Source organism: Sinohyriopsis cumingii, chromosome 5, assembly GCF_028554795.1.
Source record: "Sinohyriopsis cumingii isolate HCF-2022 chromosome 5, ASM2855479v2, whole genome shotgun sequence".
Classification (NCBI taxonomy): Eukaryota; Metazoa; Mollusca; class Bivalvia; order Unionida; family Unionidae; genus Sinohyriopsis; species Sinohyriopsis cumingii.
The window spans coordinates 13647002-13653619 of NC_142965.1; positions in this window are offsets into that span (position 1 = coordinate 13647002).

Genomic DNA, 6618 nt, shown 5'->3' on the forward strand with positions numbered 1-6618 from the left:
GTATCAGTTGAGAAATATATTGAACAGATCAGGCCCCAATACTCTCGCTCTGAAAAACATTAAAATAATTATATGCAGAATATCGGTAGGTCTCCCTCTTGCCGAAAATGTCAGCACCATATATATTTTGCAAGTAATGTAATGGGTATAATAACACACACACACACACACACACACACACACACACTTTTTTGGGAGTGGGGGGGGGGGGCAACGGACAGATGCCCCCATTTCCCCCAAAAAATAAAAAGTATTTTATATTTGTGTATTTCCCCCTCAGATGTGTTCTACGTTTTATTAAAACAAAATTTTATATAAAAAATTTAGTTTTTAGAATTTTTGATGGGGTATTTATGTTTCCATAGTGTTATCTAAAGGGTTGTTCATCCGAGTCTGGTTTCCCTCACCTTGCTCGAAGTTCATTCCCTTGAAATGTTTTGTAACCTTTGCTATATGTCGCCTAGGTCTCAGTGTTTGCTATATGTAATGGTCTTATATTGTGTGTATGCTATATTTTCTTTATGTTTGAGACAGCAAGTATAGATCAAATATCTTTCCCAGTTGTATTTCTTCCTTTATGATGTTATATTGTATCTTTTAATTTGTTTTATGGTTTTCTAATTTTGACGATGGAATGGTGTACTATTTAGATTTTGTTTAAAAAAAATAATTTCCTATTTTATTATTCGAGTGATAATATGTGTCGTTCCTCATAATAGTCTTTAAAGATGTTGATAGGTAGGTTACGCTCGATCCAAGGTTCACGCTTCTTTATTCTCTATGTGTTTTTCCTGGGTCGCGTTAGGCCTCCTTTATTTAGTTTATCTGATTATGCTTTATTGAAAGATCCAAACGTATTTATGAGACCACATTATTCTATAGTGGTCAATCATGCAGTGCGGGAGAAGTTAGTAGGGTTTTAAACTAAGTGTTATACAGTATGTATTTGTGTCTTTATTTTGTCTGTTTATGTTCTACATTGGGTGTTTTCAAAGACTCATGATGGGCCTATGCACTTCACTGAGCCCTGTGACTTAGCCCCATGATGTCATCGCCATTTACTTCCCCCTTATATTTTCCCTGTATCCCTTCCTATATATGTCTTTAGAATTTTCTTTCAGAGAAAGAAGAAAAAAAATTAAATTACAAAATTCTTTTATTTTTTTCTTTCTTCCTTTCTTGCCTTTTCTCTTTTAAAAAAAAAGTTATATGGGTTTCTTTGAAATATTTGAAATAGAATTTGAAATTTTCTTTGAAATATGGCTGTTGTGGGGTGCGAGGAGGGGGTATGGGTATGGCATCAGCTCGCAATTGCGAAACGCGACCCTTCGGTCTGTAATACCTATTCCTCCCTCCCCCTCTCTCCCCCAATTCCAACATCAATTGCGTTATATCAACCTGACGGTAAGTATCTATTCGTCGTAAGACGTACTGAGTTCTTGTTGTGGTTAATATTCTTATTTTTACCACGTATCTTATTTAAAAATCTTTATCACCTGTCCACAGGATATCATCGTAGTTACTATATAGTCTATACATTTTAGAACGATTTTGTTTTCGTAGTCTAAATCTATGAATAAAATGTTATTTTTGTTATACTTATATTTTTTGCAAATTTTCATTATTAACTTTATCCTATTATGTTTAGATTTATCACATTGGACAATCGTATGTAGTTTGGTGAAGTTCGCTGTTTTACATAAAGGGCATTTCGGCATTATCCTCAGCATACGATGTTTGATTGTTTCTTCGCCTGTTAGCCAGGTGTTGTGCAGGTATTTAAAAATTATACTTTGTGTTTTGACAGATCTTATTTTCCCCAATTTTTCCAATTTTTTGTCCAATTTACCCCCTCAGTTGTCCTGCTCTACTCTACATTTTATATTTTTGGTTACCTCCTCCCTAATCCAAGCGTGACTTTTACTTATTAAATTTTGCATAAATCTGTTTTGTCTCTATATTTTAAAATTAGTTCTCATATGTTTGCGTGGCACTTCGATTTTTTTATATTAATTTGTTATTTTTGTATATCTCTGGTCGGTTTCTCAAGGTGAAGCCGAACCAGTAGATGTACGGTGCTTCTCACGCTGTAGCCGGGTCTGAGTGCATTTTTTTTTTAATCTTTTGATTATGTTAGTTAATTATAGTAGTAGAGGGCTCGGCAACCCCAAGCCCCCTCTACTTTTGGCCCTATATAATGTCTCTTTTTTTACATGATGCATTTTATGATTCCATATATAATCTATTATTTCGTTGTCTGTTTTGTTTAAAATTGTATTATCCATGTCTATGGATTTAATTATGTAGTTAATATTTGAGTATAAATAAGTCTTGGCCACTTGGGCCCGCTCCATGATAGGTAATGGCGCCATGGCCAGATTTTCACATTTTCTCTTATTTTATTGATAATATGTTCATAATTTTCTACAGCTTCTTTTTTTTATTACCAAAGTAAACCCCTAGAGCCTTTACAGTGTCTCTCAGTAAGTGTGTGTGTGTGTGTGGGGGGGGGGGGCGATAATCCAGGGTGGTTGCCCCTCCAGTTAACTATTTTTAAGATTTCGTGCTTGTTGTGGTTTATTTTGGAACCCGACGCTTATAGCATTTCCCCTCTCTTATAAAGATGTTGCAATCATATGCATGTTAGAGCATTTTTTAATTCTTTTTTAGGTTTGGTATTTGTATGCCTTGTATAATCAGGGGCGGATTAAGGCTCACTGGTGCCCTAAGCACTGACAAATCTTGGCGCGCCCCTCTTTTCCACGTACACCTGAGAAGATAACCCTAGGGTGTAACATGATCAAGAAACAGAACAACATGATCAATTTGCACTAGTTGTATCAGTTTTTTTTACAAATCTTCATTCTTTTTTCTTTCTTTCTTTTCACCCTTTTCTCAACTTTGTGGTGCCCCCTTTGGCCCTGGTGTCCTATGCACGTGCTTAGTCTGCTTAATGGTTAATACGCCCCTGCTTGCACATCTGGGTTGTTTCTTATCGTGTGACGTAGGATTTATATTGCCATTACGTATTCTAGCATTGATAGTGGACATCCTTGTATCACTGATCGTTGTATTTCAAATTCTTTCGTGCATTTCCCGTTTAATTATCCCAGTGTGTAGGATTTTGGTCCATTTTGGAAATTGGGTCCGAAACCAAATTTTTTAAAAACATTCTTTATACAGTTTTGTTCAAATCAGTCGAAAGCTTTCTCCTGGTCGAAGAGTACTATAGCACTCATCATACCAGTTTCATTTATGTAGTTAATTATAGTTTTAATGTTTAAAATATTGTTTTGTATATCCCTCCCCCACAAGTTTGATTTACATTAATTATCTTGTTTATCCTACCCTTTACTGTATTTGTTAAAATCCTACTTAAAATCTTATAGTCCGTGTTTAAAAGTGATATAGGCCTCCAGTTTTTAATCTCGTCTCTATTCCCTTTCCCTTTGTATATAATTGTGATAACTCCCTCCCTCATAGATTTAGTCATTTTATTTTTACTTAAAACTATATTATTATACAAAGCGTTTAAGATCGGCGTCAGTTCACCGTGGAACTTTTGGTAGAATTCCACGATGAGTCCATCTTTCCCTGGTGACTTTTGTGAGTGTTGATATACTTTTTGTGATTTCTTCATCTGAGATGACATCATCACATTGGTCTCTATGTACTGCTGATGTCATCTCACAGTCGACATTTTTTAAGTAGCTGTCGATTGTGCTGAAGTATATGTTCTGTGTGGTGTGTGGTGTATAGTTCTTTATAATATTTGGAAATATTATTTAGGATATCTTCTTTTACAGTATGGGTTACATTGTTTATTTTGATATTGTTTAAAATTGTATCACCCCCTTTTCTAAATTCTTCTCGCTTATATACGTTTTTTGCCTCGTTGTAGATCTCTGTAAATTTTCCCGCCCTTATTATTCTCCCCTGATTTTCGTCTTCTTCAACGATTTTAATTTTGTCTGTCAATCGTTTTTTTTTTCTTTCTCCATCGTCGTTTGTTGTTTTGCTTAGTTCTAATTTGAGTTCGTGTTTGTCTTTTTTTTCTGGGGTTTTTCCGCCCTCTATTTGAGTACTGAATATTTATTCCTTTTATTTTGTTTTTTAAAACATCCCAATCAATTATTATATTAATATTTTCTTCATTTTTGACGGTTTCAATTTCTTTTTTTAATTATTATTTCGACATATTCTTTGTCATTTAAAATCTTATTATTTAGTTTCCATAGTCCTGACCCACATTTTTCTATTTTTTTCATTTTTAGGTCAATAGTGAGCATGAAATGGTCTGATAGCTTTTGGTTGGTTATTGCAGTATTAATATATATTAATGGATCATAAAAATTTCCGTAAAATTTATCAATCCTGCTAGACTGGTTTAATTTATAGTTACCCAGTTGAAATCTCCCCCTATGATTAGATTTTCCATCGAATATTGTTGTAGGTAGGTGTATAAGTTTTCTTTAAAATTAGTTTCTTATTTCTATTAGCTGGCATGTACACATTTATAATATGCCAATTAAACATTTTAACACGTAGCAACCGTCCCTTAAAAAATTCCCCCCTCCTCAAACCTTTCCCAGCGTTTTAAAAATATTATTGTTGCAACCAACTCTAATATCATTATTTGCAAAATTGTTGCATATCTTTATTGCGTTAAGTTTGTCTTCTACTAAAATTTCGAACTCTGGCTTAATTCTATAGTGTGTTTCTTGTATCATTATTACACCAAAGTTTGTTTCTTTGGCTACTTTGTCTGCTTTCGCTTTGTCTATCCCATTGCTGTTGATAGTAGCGATCCGGAAATTTGTTTCTTCCATTTTTGCTTTACTCCCAGGTGCCGCATCACTTTTATATAGAATTTAATTGTATATATTTCAGTTAAAGTTATTATATTCCATTTGTTTTTGTACACACACACCAGCACGCTCGACAAAGAGCGCTTGAGTAATATACAGTTTGATACATCCTACATGGTAGTGGGCAGGAATACATATATAGGTCGTTATCCTTCTCGACCGAAGTAGTAACATTGTTCCAATGCTAACACTCGACGTCCTCGATTTGTGCTTCATCGTATTTGCAGTCTATACACTTAAAGTTACAATGGAAAAGTGTACATGAACATATTTATACCATAGACAGAGCCTTGAAGTACTACTTTTTTCGGTCTAAAACTGTCCCCAAAAAAAAGAAAAAAAACCCAGCATGTAATAGTTCATTTCGATACAGTTGCACAGAGCATTTGACGTTCATTTTGATGTCAATATATATTGATATCGATTAAGTGCGATTTGTTTTCGAAGCTGCTTTATTGCTGGTAGTGCTTCTGTTTTCAAGTTCGATATATAATATACCCATGGAGCAGTAGTAATACAGAAATCAGAACAACAACCATCATCATCATCATCGGGAGTATTATTATCGTATATGTTGGTCACATCGATGATCATTAATAAAAAGCGGTTGAAATATGAACAATATTCCATCTCTTCAAATAGCAAATAACTAAGCAAAGTGTGTGTGTGTGTGTGTGTGTGTGTGTGTAATTTTTAACGTAGCTTTAAAAAAAAAATGCAATCATATCGCTACCATGTCTGCATTGTGACAGTTTATAATGATGTCTAGCAATGTGGCATCATGCCACAAACATACAGCATTTTGTCCCACCCAATCACATTATCCTCACACCAATATCTTAATGATGGGCGCCAAAAGAGGCAGCTCCTAGTACCATTTTTATGTCTTTAGTGTGATTCGGCAAGGGTTTGAATCCGCGACCTCTCGCATCCAAGGCGGACGCTCTGTACAGACACTGCACCACCTGAGCGATCGCTTAGCAAAGAATGTACGATACTGTTTCCTGTTGTTCATAACAACTCGACCTGGAGACCCACCTGACGGAAAATGAAAGCGCATTATAACGTTATAATATACGAATCCGGAATTTTTTTTTGATTATTATAATTTTCAAGAAAGTTAGTGCCTTTTAGCATTTGACAAAGTGTGCTTGCAGTTGCATACTAAGGGAGGGGGAGTTTACAACATACTTCGATGCTGACTACTGATTTGAAGCATAAAATTAAAACTAAACAACAGCATAACATGTTTATATATCTTATTAAATACGTCTTCATTTGTCTTTCCGTGCGCCAAAATGCCTTCCTACACGAACATGTTCCATATAGGTAAATAAGTTGTACCAATCGTAAACAACCACCGATTTCGACATATATGATATCAAATTTATAGGTTTCTCATCAGTTTAAATCGATCTGTGCAAAAAAAAAAAAAAAAAAAAAAAATAATTAAAAAAAATGTGTGAAAATGAATAATAAAAAAGTTGCTATTTGCGACTCATTGTCGCTTGCGACTTTACCGATCTTCGTATCCTTGATGCTTCCATCCTTCCCGTTTAGGGATGGTAGCACCTACTTGGATGCTAATACTATAGATTTGAAGCATATAATTAAAGCTGTACAACAGTAAATAATATGTTTATGTATCTTCTTATTAAGTACGTCTTCATAATGTATGTTCGTGCGCCCAATGCCTTCCTCTACGAACGGTTTCGATATACACGAATAAGTCATACCAATAGTAAATAAA